The following is a 13935-nucleotide window of genomic DNA, read 5'->3' on the forward strand; positions in this document are numbered from 1 at the left end:
TCAGCTCCTTCCAGGAGCGCTGCTCAAAATGTTTGAGAACCAATGGTGGCAAGTTTGATTCGATCAATTTAGACGTCGCGTTTAAAGAAAAGTACATTTTCACAGATAAATAACACGTCAAGGGTAAAAAATAAACACTATTTGTGTCAAAGAGTTTAATGCAGACGTTGCAGCGAATCCAAAAGAACCAACTAGAAGGGTGTGGTGCTGCGCGCACACACACACACACACACACACACACACACACACACACACACACACACACACACACACACACACACACACACACACACACACACACACACACACACAGCCTAAAGTCAATACGACTGGTTCAGAACACGAGCCAGGGCTGGGTCACTGGGGAGAGGGAGGAGGGAGGGATAGAGGAGGGGGAGAGAGGGGTGTGGGGGGAGAAGAGGGAGGAGGGGGGGAAAGAGGGGGAGAGCTCATGTTTGATTGACTGAATACCTTTTACAGAAGGAATACAGTATATAGCAGGGTTCAGTCCTAAAGATCAGATCTGAGAAACCAAATTTGCTTGTCTTATACAAGATTTATTCACACACTTATTGACATAGATCAGTGGTTCTCAACCTTTCAAATTTCAAGGTCTCCCCTTAAATCTGGCAGTGTACACATTTTGTATACTGTCAGAGTTACAGACTTGTAAGGGTCCATTTAGGCCCCCCTAAAGGAACCCACAGAGTCCCTGGAATCCACTTTGAGAACCACTGACATATATAACAGCCCGAAATTCCACAGCGATAATGATGATGATTGGTAGACATGATTTGCAGTCTTAACAATTTTCCCCTGTTGCGATAACGGCAATATTGCGATACCGCAATAGGACCACTGGCTGACAAACATGACTTTATTATTATTATGTCACTTTATTTTTCTTTCCCCAAGGGTTATGCCTTTGTTTATAGCTCTATACTGTACGCTATAAACCGTATGCTTGACAAGATTGACAAGAAACAAAGAAGAGAGATATACTGTAGGGAGAGACATGCAGTAAAGATCGTCAGGGAATGGTACTCGAACCTGCGATGTACTGTCATGCTACACAGGAGCCTAGGTGCCTGGTCTGGGCCGCAAACATCATTTTTGATACACGGACAGACCCTGCTCCCAAGGGAAGACAGATTACACACCCACTGCACACAAAATGTGGTAGAAACAGAGCTACACTTTCTAACCACCTGCCCACTATACCAAGACAGAGACACATACTTCCCACAGATTACACACACGCGAAGTGAGTTTGAAAACATGACCAATGATGAAAAACTCCCATACTTACTGGGAGAAATACAACAATGTGCGAACACAGCAGCAAGATTTGTGAACTGTTGTGATAAAAGAAGGCTAGAAACACAACCACCCTAAGCACTACAAACCATGGATTGACATCTATATCTACTGCACATATAGTATGAAACAGAGCTGCTACTTTTAAATTCATTTTACATCTTTATTTGTTCTTATACCATCTAAATTGTATTGACGAAAAATAATGCTGCAATTTGTTCCAAAAGCTTATATATATATATATATATATATATATATATATATATATATATATATATATATATATATATATATATATATATATATATATATACACAATGCGACATAGCCGTTTACACAATGCTGTATCCCCTCCAACTGTATTATGTTCCCCATTTTCAACAGTTTTTATTTTATTTTTGACACTTGCTTTAATGCTTTGGCAATGTAAACATTATGTTTTCTCATGCCAAAAAGATCTTTTGAATTGAATTGAATTGATATTATTTTGAATTCACAACGTGTTAGAAACAACGCGGATCACTGATCAGCACAGACAGCTTGTGGATCGGGTATTCGCCTGGATTCAGCTCCTCAATCCCAAAACCACCAAAACAATTTCACTGCTCCCGTTGTCTTGCTGAAGGTAAAAACAAAGGCCTGCTGGGTAGGGGGAAATGAAATACAGTCTGGAGTTTTTACAAGGTCGGTGCCTGGCTGCCTTATAATAAAAGCCACAGAGTTAAGTGGGTGCAAGGCGGACACTTTTTTTGAATGATCGTCTGTCCTGTCGGATGATTTGTTGATGACACCACATCCCCTTTGTTTTGTGCTGTCGAATTGCTCTTAAATGGTCTGCATTGGAAAGGAAGAATTTCAACACACTGTGTGCGCTTAATGAGACAACATGTATTTATTGGTTTATTTAGTTGCATGTTTTGTCTTTTCGTAGGAGGGAGAGGAGCACCAGTTGGGAGATGGGTGGAAACTGCAGTGCATGGGGATAGTGACACAAACACAATCATACACACACACACACAGGGAAATGTACACGCACACACGCAACAAGCACACCCATACACACACGCGCGAGAATGCTTGGATGTGCACACGCCAAACATACAAGTATGCACACACACACACAAACATAACGACTCCCAGATATGCAGAGAGAGGATGGTCAACAGATGGAGGAAACCAATGGCAGGCCTCTGTCTGTCTGTCGGTCTGTCTGTCCGCATAAAGCCTGATTTATACTTGGTTGCACGCCGGTGTTGCCTGCCGTAAATAGCAGATCTACAAGCTCGCAACACATCATGTTGGTGACTCGTTTCAAGCGTGTATATCTATGGTTTACTTGAGCGCCAAACTGGCACGCAATGAAAGTATAAATCACGCTATAACTCTGTCCTCCTGTCTGTACTGTCTGTCTGTCCTGGTGTCTGAGTCGGTCTTTCTGTCCGTCCGTCCGTCCATCAATCACTCCAGCTTAATGGATGTGTTTGTGTGTGTGGTTTTTCCTCTGCAGATGATAAATCACGGCTTAGGGTCTGCAGCAGTAGTAGCCTGTGGCCTGAGCTGTCCGTCCGTCTGTCTCCACCAGCACCACACTGAATGTGAGGTCCTGTTTGTCCAGTGTGTCCTCGTGTCACACCGCTCGTCACCCACACACACATTGAGTTTATTTACGATGTCGTGGGGACACGCTGTGAGGACAGCTCTATCTGGACTCTGGAGCGGTAAGTCTGAGTAGATGCAGGGACAGAGACACACAGGCACCCACGTGCGCGTGTGTGCAGTGTGTGTGTGTGACTGTGTGTGTGCGTGCAAGGACCAAATATTCCCACAAGTAGGCCTATAGTAGAAAGAATGTGATAAATATACACAATTTATTCACAAGAAAAAGTGGTTTTATGGTTTAAAAGATATATTTAGAGATACATTTACAGTTAGACAAAGATGCGGGTCGGGGTTAGGTTTAGGATTAGACACTTAGAGGTTAGATTTAGGGATTAAGAGAGAGAGAGAGAGAGTTAAGCTGGTTGCACACTGCTGCGTTTTTCGGGCCGAATATCGGAGTGAATTTCGGAGCACGCAAATAAAAAAATCAACCTCACGTTATGTCAGTCACGTTTGCACACTGCCGCCCGTTTCGCGCACCACTCAGTCCCTTGCTCTCTCTATCTCCCTCTCTCTCCTTGTCCTGAAAAACGCATTTCGCTACGAAAAACGCAGCAGTGTGCAACCACCTTTATGCCTGATTTAAGGGCCATTCACAGCGAGCACTATAACTATTACTAAAATAAAAAATATACAGTTTTAAAATCGTTCCAAGCCAAGTGGACGGCAGTGTTCACACCAACCATAAAAAAAAGAAAAAAGAAAATACAATGGTGAAAGATATAGTAGGATATAGTATCTTTAGTCTTTAGTTTGGCTTTAGCCATATGATAAAAAAAAAATTGCGTATTTGTGTGCTCGCACGCTCGTGCACAGACCTGTTGTGAGCTATAAGCAGCTTGGCTCAAGGGCAGGAGGCGTCGTTGGGGTGACAAGGCGGCGGTGCGAGCCTGTCTTGGGGACATTCAGCGAGGGACTCTAGCTAGAGCAGACCTCCCACACACTGTGTCACACTGACTGAGTCACTGGGCCCAGGGGTGTCACAAGGGGGGGGGAAAGTGGGACTGAGTTACTAGGGCCCAAGGTGGAGGGGCCTTAATTATTTTATACTTTAGCTATTGAAAAATAGCAGATATACAAGCTCACAGCGCGGCGCTGCGAGCTTGTAGATCTGCTATTTTTGAAACGTCGTGAAAATGTGTGCAAATCTTTGAATATATGTCTTTTTTTTAAGCAAACATTTGTAACTCAAATTTTGCTTCTTGGGGTCCCTGGAACAACATTTTTTGAGAGGGGGTCCGTGGCTAAATGCATATCAATTCGGGGGTCCTTCACATGAAAATGTTTGAGCACCACTGACATAGAAACATATTTTTTTTTCTCCAAAAAACCTTTTTGAAATATTCAAAGACTTGAACAACAAGACTTGCACAAATGTTCACGATTTTTCAAAAGTAGTAGCTCGGAGCGCGGCACTCTGAGCTTGTAGATCTGCTATTTTTCAATAGTTAAAGCACAAACTAACGCCTAACAATGCGTTCCAAGTCTAACTGGGTTAAACCACCTCCCCCTTCGAAGAACATTCACAGGGAATCCGCAGTGAATCCTCGTACCCAGGGCCCAGAATTTGGTGCGACACCCCTGACTGGGCCCAGGCTATCCCCACAGGCCCACGCTTGGCCCGACAGTGAAAAATCTTTTGGACGCGCTTCTCTAACTCCTACTGCTAGAACAATCTGTTAGTTGCCAACGTGAATACTTTGTAGGCTAGCTGGACAACAATGGTGTGCCAGGCTCCTCTTGGCTCCTGAAACCACAGTATTATCTGCAGCAGTACAAAATCTTCTGCCTGCAGACTTTAATTAGTATTATTATTAGTTTTTTTTATCTACCCAAAATTCAATATTTTTTCAAAAGTATTTCATAAATGATAAAATATTTTTTTTACAATGGTCCATTGATTCATACATTGGGAGGTGAAGCGGCGAACAGTCGACACCAGCATCCTCACTTCCCACAACCAATGGTGCTCACCATAAGAATCACCGCTTCCAAACCACTGGCATCACCAGGAAACCTGATCCCTGATTGCCTGTTAACACATTGGATGCCCTTAATTAAACAATGATTTGATCAAACCATTGATTTTCCCGTATTTCGGAGGCTCGGAGTAAAAGTAATCCGTAATTTGAATAAATGTAATCCGAGTATTTCCTGTTTTTTCTTTTTTTGCGATAGTATTTGCTTTCACTCAGAACAGAAAAATGACAATCGTGGCCATCAGTGCTTTTGTAACACATCCATATATCCATACATACATACATACATACATACCCGCCGATCAGAGTACTTGTGCAAGTAACTACATCAAGATGTGCTGTCAAAATCAACACTGATGTAAGCTCCATGTAAGGACAAGCGAGGACAGAGTGACATCAGCAGTATGATGTGCATCTCTCCAGGAGAGAATATAAGACCCAGTTCAGTTGGAGGCGAGTGTTGCAACTTCTACGAGGCGAGGTGGAATCTAGTCTAACCCTGGTCCAAGGAACACTACAAGCAGACCTTCGTGGAGAGAGAACAGGGCGGAGTCCAGTGTGTTCAGTGAACTGCTGCGTAGCGCGGGAGGATTCCATTTACCAAATTAGGAGATCAACAGTCATCAGTTTCCTTGATTGGCCAACCAATCTGATCTGATCGCCTGTGTCGATTGGCCAAACCTTGCGTGATGTTTGTGCCACTGATCCAATATAAAACATAGCACCCTCATTAGGTCTTCATTGTTTCTCAGAGCAAGGCATTATTAATCCAATGTGATTTGTGGTTTGAGACATGTTTTGCTGGACGGTACATCTGACTAGAGAATCAAAAGAAGGCCGTTATTCTGCTGTTACCGTTGGACACAAGGTGTACTACTTTGGAGGGCTCTGTGATGGCAACACAGCTCAGATGGATGTTGTTGACGTTTTCAACACAGTGTCTTTATGCTGGAGTAAATTGACCCTGGTGACAACAGGAGAGGAACGTCACCTTGAGCTTCCTTCCAGGTGCGAGGGCCACACAGCTGTGCTGGTAGAACACATCGTCTACCTCTGGGGAGGGAAAAACTACCATACCCTTGAGTACTACAACGTGCTTTATGCTTTTGATGTGGACACCCACAGTTGGTTTACACCCAGGGTTTCTGGGATTGTTCCAGCGGGAAGGTGGTATCACTCAGCCTGTGTCTTGGGGAAGGTCATGTTTATCCATGGAGGAATAATCCAACTTAGTAGAGAAACGAATGACATTTACAAGTTGGACACCACTACAATGGTCTGGTCTGTAGTTAACACCAGAGGCACTGAACCACCTAATTCATACGGTCACTCTGCCACCATCATCGGGACAAAGATGTTTGTATTTGGGGGCCGGGTGTCGGAGTCCTACAACAGCATAAGAGTGTTTGGCACAGAAACCAACTGCTGGCTGAACATCAATGACTCAGCACAGCTTCTTCCAGAAGGACGCTGGGCTCATTCAGCCTTTACCTACAATGGAGAGATGTATATATTTGGTGGCTGCACCTTGTTCCAGACCTTCTGTGATCTGTGGAAATTCAATGCAGAGAGCTTCTCCTGGAAGAAGGTTGTGCCCGAGGGGAAAGGACCGTCGAAGATGTATAAGATGTGCTGTTGCATGGTGGGAGATCGTATCATCCTCTTTGGAAGATACAGATCAGATGACCTGTTCATCCTAGAACTGAGTCCTAGTTTGAAGACGCTATGCAAGCTAGCAGTTATTCAGTACGGTCTGGATCAGTCTAGACTCCCACACAACATCAGGTGGGAACTGGCAGCCATGACTACCAACAGCAACAGACAGAAATATCAGTCCAATTAAGCATCGTCATCAGGAAGCGTATAGTCTCCATAGGCTTCTATGCATTGGTCTGTAAAGAAACAGCTTTTTCTCTGAATCTTTTCCCAAAGACACTTTTTTCACGGCCCCCTATCAAAGCGACGATCGGCCACGGTGACAATTTTTCTTTTCTAAACAGAAATGTCTTGTGTGATGACGAACATCAAGAATATGTATAATTCAGAATGACAGACAGGTGTCAGTGTCAATCAACGTCATCTACTTCAACTTCAGCGACTCCCCCCGCTGGTTTGCGTGTCTCACCGATTCCCCCACCTCCCTGTTCGTCCCTCTCCACACAGCAGAGCCAGTCTGCTGCTCTGGCTTGCCTCTGGTTCAGCCAATCACAAGCCGCGGCCGACATCTGATGTCCTATGAACACAAATTTGTTTCCATAGCCGTTGCCTTGTCAGTCTATAGTGTGACGCTGTGATACTGAGCGTCCATTGTCAGCCCGCCTGTCTTTACATATTAATGTCTTCAATGAGTTATGGCCTGCCCACTTTTTGACTGTCAAATCACATTCACCCAAGTGCTCTGTACCTCCTTTCTGGACCGGTTCAGGAGGAACTGCGTCACTATAAGTGAGTAAGTAAGTAGAAAACTTGATTTAATTTAGTCTTTAACCCATTTAGACCGGGTACGCATATCTGTGTCACCACTTTAACCATTATTTAATGCTTTAACTATAAAAAAATAGCACACATTCTTGAGAATGTGTGCAAATCTTTGAATGTATATATATTAAAGGAGACATTTGTAACAGAAATCCTTCTTTCTCTTGGTCCCGGGAACTAAATATTTTCAGATGGGGTCCGCGGCTCAAACACATAATTCTAGGGGTCCTTGACATGAAAAGGTTGGAGAACCACTGACAAAGAAACACTGTTGGGATCTAGAAGACTTTTTGTCAGGTCTACAGCAAATGGGTTAATGGGTATAAAAATCCACTGCTCAGACTGGCATCCATCCTGGAGGTTGAGGTACATGTCTATGCCAGCAGGTCCATTTTCCCACGCCGCGCTCATTGTACGGATCCATTTATTTTACTCTCACTGATCGGTCAAAAAATAAATCTTAGTTTTCCAACCTGGCGCTGGAAGTTAGTTGCTTTCCCTCCCCCACCTCCCTCTCTCTCTCTCACTCTCTCCCTTTCCTCCAGCTAGCATGTCCTCCTTCCAGCTAATGGAAAGTCAGGCCTGAGCGCCCGGGAGACAATGGCGTTTCTGTAGCTAGCGACTAGTGTTTGTGTGTGTGTGTGTGTGTGTGTGTGTGTGTGTGTGTGTGTGTGTGTGCGTGTGTCTGTGAATGAGCCAATGGGTTTGTTCTATACAGTATGTATGTTGTCATGTACAGTGTATGTGAAGTGTACTGTAAGTGTTTGAGCGTGTAGTATCTGTGAATGTCCGTCTGTGTGAGTCAGCATGTGTCTTCCTATGAACGCGCGCGCATGTGAGCGAGTGTGTGTGTGTCAGCATGTGTTTTCCTCTGAGTGTGTGTGTGTGTGTGTGTGTGTGTGTGTGTGTGTGTGTGTGTGCACGTCTGACCCAGTAACTCCCTTGAGGTTCATTAACCTACTTAACATGTTCCGTATGTCTGCTGTGTTCAGACTCCAGAGCACGGCAACGAAGTGAAGAGTCTCAAGACCAACACACACACACACACACACACACACACACACACACACACACACACACACACACACACACACACACACACACACTTCTTCATTCTTCTATCTTTTTTTTACCTTTATTTGACCAGGTGGTCCCACAGTCTGCTCTTTTTCCTCTCTACACCAAACCTCTTTGCTGAAAATAGCTGATCTACAAGCTCACAACGCCTCACAGCGTCTGCTATTTTTGGCTAAAGTTCTCGGAATATGGACACTAGGATTAAAGTGGTCAATATAAAAAAGGAGAAAAAAACTTTCTATCACTCAAAGATTTGGAGGCCCCCCTGTAGAAATCTGAGGACCCCCTAGGGCTCCCGGACCCCCTGTTGAAAACTCTTGCCCTATATCAGTAGTTCTTAAACCTTTTTGTATCAAGGACCCCCAAATTGATTACAACCGAAGGTCGCAGTTTAGTGTGTAAAACGGCACATCATGTCTCCGCCCGGACGGACGTCTGTCCGTGTACGCTGTTATGCAAAGCAGCCAGGTAGGGGGAATGATGCGTGGACCCCACCGTCACACATCCTGACGGCACGCGTGTGCATGTGAGGGGCGCGCGCGCGTGTTTGTGTGTGTTTGACGGAGAAGTACCTCTGCGCTCCTACGGCATCTCACCCCTGATTTTCATATAACGAGTAAGCATGTTTGGGCTCTCACAGCATATGTCATGGTACCAGGGGGTCTCCATATACAGCATGGGTAACTGGTCCGATATACTGTACATCACTCGCCAAGTGGCCAGATGGACAAAACATGGCTCGACCTCGTCGCCCTTATAGGCGTCTTATTAGTATACTGTCTATTTGGCCACGGACACCCATCTGAAAAGGTTTTGTGGCAGGGACCCCCATAAGAGACAATGTGTGTAAGATCATCCAACATTATTAGTATTTTTTCGATAAAATAACAGATCTACTGTACAAGCTCCCAGCGTGGCATGTGTATGGTATGGTTTGTAGATCAGCTATTTTTGGACCAACATCCCACCCAGAATATGGATGCTAGGGTTCAAGTGGTTAATTAGGGTGTACAACACCAGCGTGTGTATAATGTACAGTTTCCCCTAGGCAGAAGCTGAAGGAGTGGGGGGAGAGTTGCGGGGAGCGGCATAGCATTTGCGCACAGCGCGGCGTGCAGGCGAAACATTTTCGGTGTTTTTCGGGTTGGGTGTGCTTGCGCGATTCTAACTCAGTTAAAAAATAAATATATAGATTTGTATTTTATAACAACATTGGCCATCATCTTATTATCATCAACATTGCCATCATCTTCAGTTTCAAAGTGCTTTATTTACACACAAAAATAAATACTATTTGGCTTTTCAAACTTAACTCATACAGTGCCATCCGGCCACAAGGGGTGCTAGAGTGCCAGAAAAATCTCCATAGACCTTCTTTATAGCTTTCGTCGACCCTCCCCCAACTGCCTTGTGTTTTCACTCCGGTCAATGCTGTGGGTGTCGAGAGGAGGAAGCTAGCTGACACGTAGCCAAAATGCTAACCCATTTAGAAGCGCGATCTAAAGTTATTTCAGCCGCAAAAAACGTTCTCTTTGGGTCTGGGGACACAATCCGGAGAAAATCCTGTCTAAAGATGTGATTTATTATTGGAGTGGACGGCGCGATTTGGCCGTTAGAGCGAATACGGCCCGTGGATGGCCGAGTCTAAGTCCCGGCCAAGGATGGACGTCTAGACCGGGGCTTCATTGAGGCCTCCGATAAAATAATTCATTTTATTAAATATCCCGGACTAGTTCGGGATAGGCACCCTGGAATACGTCGCGCCGCCTACAATGAACATTGGGTGAACATTGGGGGGGGGGTCTAAACTTTATTTTAAACCATTTTCAATGGAATAAATCGTCGGAGCATCTAGCGTCTCTCGTTGGTGAGCGCTGGGCGAGCCGGGACCACCCACGTTGCTCCAAGCAGCTCGGGGTAAGTAAAATAGCAAATAAAAAATTGTTTTTGATCCCGAATATCCCGAACTAGTTCGGGATAGGCACTTAAAGGGTTAAGTAAATAACCTAAGTAAGTTCTGTTGTCAGATTTGTCAGGAGGAATAAACAACCAGGTCTATGAAAACAAGCCCAAAATAAATGAATATAGGCCACATGAGCACTTTAAACCTAAATACTTCCGGTATTTGAAAATAGCCGATCTACAAGCTCACAAGCAACCACCAGGGGCGTCACAAGGGGGGGGGAAGTGGGACTGAGTTACTAGGGCCCAAGGTGGAGGGGCTTTAATTATTTTATACTTTAACAATCGAAAAATAGCAGATAGGCCTATACAAGCTCACAGTGTGCTTATAGATCTGCTATTTTTGAAAAGTCGTGAAAATGGGTGCAAATCTTTGAAAATATGTATTTCTTAACATTTGTAACTCATATTTTGCTTCTGGGGGGTCCCTGGAACTATTTTGAGATGGGGGTCCGTGGCCAAATTCATATCATTTTGGGGGTCCTCCTTCACATGAAATGGTTGGAGCACCACTGACACTCCCCCTATGAAGAACATTAATGGGGGGCCCACAGTGAATCCTTGTACCCAGGGCCCAGAATTTGGTCCCCTGGCAACCACCATTAATTACAAGCAACTTTACAGAAATAAGAGCCCAAAATGGCTTATAATAGTCTGACCTGGCAACACTGCATGGTATTTCATCCAACCTAGCCCAACATGGCTTATATTATCAGACCTGGCAACTGCATGTTGTTATTTTCTCCACACACTGTAGGCTAGGTTGCTTGCTAACAGTCAAACACAAACTGCACATTTAGCCACAGACAACCACAAACTACACCACTCTAAAATCATTATCAATACGTTTTTTAATGAATCTTGAGAAATGTACAGCTAAGCTGTAATGATGAATGGGACAACAAGTAAACTTCTCCTGTAACAGTGCCTAATAGGCACTGCCTATGCGACGCGACAAGTGGGTTTGTACCATAGAGTTGTACTCGGTGCGCAGCTGTTGTTTCTCCATCCAATCAATGAGTGTAGCAGAGGAGCGCTATAATCTCCTTCGAGCCGTACCTAACCGAGAGAACAACCGTATTCTAAACATGAGTCACGTTGTTGTGAAAATAATTCCTCTGCAAAAAAAAAGATCTTAAAAAAAAAAAGAAAAAAGAAAATCATAGAGCGGCGGCCAGATTTTAAGGGGCCCGCCACTCCTTAATGCATATAGGGGAAACACTGATGTATAAATTAAGCAGATAGGCCTCCAGGCTATTTTTTCAGAATGTTTGCCTATGAAATGTGGAGGTTAGGGTTCATGTGGAAACGGTTTGTCAGGAGGAATAAACAACCAGGTCTATGAAAACAAGTCCAAAATAAATGAATATAGGCCACATGAGCACTTTAAACCTAAATACTTCCGCTATTTGAAAATAGCCGATCTACAAGCTCACAAGCAACCACCAGGGGCGTCACAAGGGGGGGGGGGGGAAGTGGGACTGAGTTACTAGGGCCCAAGGTGGAGGGGCTTTAATTATTTTATACTTTAACAATCGAAAAATAGCAGATAGGCCTATACAAGCTCACAGTGTGCTTGTAGATCTGCTATTTTTGAAAAGTTGTGAAAATGGGTGCAAATCTTTGAAAATATGTATTTCTTAACATTTGTAACTCATATTTTGCTTCTGGGGGGTCCCTGGAACTATTTTGAGATGGGGGTCCGTGGCCAAATTCATATAATTTTGGGGGTCCTCTTTCACATGAAATGGTTGGAGCACCACTGACACTCCCCCTATGAAGAATATTAATGGGGGGCCCACAGTGAATCCTTGTACCCAGGGCCCAGAATTTGGTCCCCTGGCAACCACCATTATTTACAAGCAACTTTACAGAAATAAGAGCCCAAAATGGCTTATAATAGTCTGACCTGGCAACACTGCATGGTATTTCATCCAACCTAGCCCAACATGGCTTATATTATCAGACCTGGCAACTGCATGTTGTTATTTTCCCCACACACTGTAGGCTAGGTTGCTTGCCAACAGACAGTCAAACACAAACTGCACATTTAGCCACAGACAACCACAAACTACACCAATCTAAAATCATTATCAATACGTTTTTAAATTATTCTTGAGAAATGTACAGCTAAGCTGTAATGATGAATGGGACAACAAGTAAACTTCTCCTGTAACAGTGCCTAATAGGCACTGCCTATGCGACGCGACAAGTGGGTTTGTACCATAGAGTTGTACTCGGTGCGCAGCTGTTATTTCTCCATCCAATCAATGAGTGTAGCAGAGGAGCGCTATAATCTCCTTCGAGCCGTACCTAACCGAGAGAACAACCGTATTCTAAACATGAGTCACGTTGTTGTGAAAATAATTCCTCTGCAAAAAAAAAAAGATCTTAAAAAAAAAAAAAATCATAGAGCGGCGGCCAGATTTTAAGGGGCCCGCCACTCCTTAATGCATATAGGGGAAACACTGATGTATAAATTAAGCAGATAGGCCTCCAGGCTATTTTTTCAGAATGTTTGCCTATGAAATGTGGAGGTTAGGGTTCATGTGGAAACGGTTCTCACTTCATAGGGTTTTCCAAATCTCCTATTAGACCAGCGTACACACACACACACACACACACACACGCACGCACGCACGCACGCACACAAGCCGCTGTGCTGTTTGACAAGCAGAGAGGCGATGAAGCACTGATAAAATCCAGATGACAAGAGAAGACAGATACTGAACAGCTAGGGGCTGAACGTGTGAGCAAGCACGCAGCACGCACACACGCACGCACACGCAGCACGCACACACGCACGCACACGCACACACACACACGTGTGCAGGGTGTGTGTTGCTGGTGTTGACTATCAAGGGAAATAAACTATCGTGATGTCACCACCACCACTGACAGGGAGACCCTAGTGCTGTGTGTGTGTGTGTGTGAGAGAGAGAGAGAGAGAGAGAGAGAGAGAGAGAGAGAGGGAGAGGGAGAGGGAGAGAGAGAGAGAGAGAGAGAGAGAGAGAGAGAGAGAGAGAGAGAGAGAGAGAGCACATGAGACAGAGAGAAAGAGATAAATGAATAGAGGGCCATGGAGGGGAAAGGAGATAGATAAGACAAAGAGAAGGGAAGGACAGGGAGAGATAATGAACTCTGGACATGAGAGAGACAGACAACAAGAGAGAAATATTGTCACTGTCAGGCTGTAAATCAACGCCCTACTCGATCATACTACAGCTGCGTCACACAACATAATCTACAAGTAGATGCCGATAATTTTTTAATTCGAACCCTGAGAAGTAACAGCTTCGGTTTCCTACCGACAGAGACAGAGAGATATTATGAAGAACAGTAGAGAGAGAGGGAGCGAGAGAGGGAGGGACAGACGCATGAGATGAGGAAGAGACAGGGACAAATAGAGAGAGAGAAACATAGTCGGGGACCCAGTCCCTCAAAATGGGAGAGGACCTGTGAT

General features: G+C 44.5%; 1 protein-coding gene across 1 annotated transcript in view; it reads right to left on the minus strand.

The window, feature by feature from the left end:
* vta1 (vesicle (multivesicular body) trafficking 1) overlaps positions 1-13935 on the minus strand; it is a 146072-nt gene that overhangs the window by 36983 nt on the left and 95154 nt on the right. The window lies entirely within an intron of this gene.

The sequence above is a fragment of the Nannobrachium achirus genome (assembly GCF_963921795.1).
Source record: "Nannobrachium achirus genome assembly, chromosome: 16".
Classification (NCBI taxonomy): Eukaryota; Metazoa; Chordata; class Actinopteri; order Myctophiformes; family Myctophidae; genus Nannobrachium; species Nannobrachium achirus.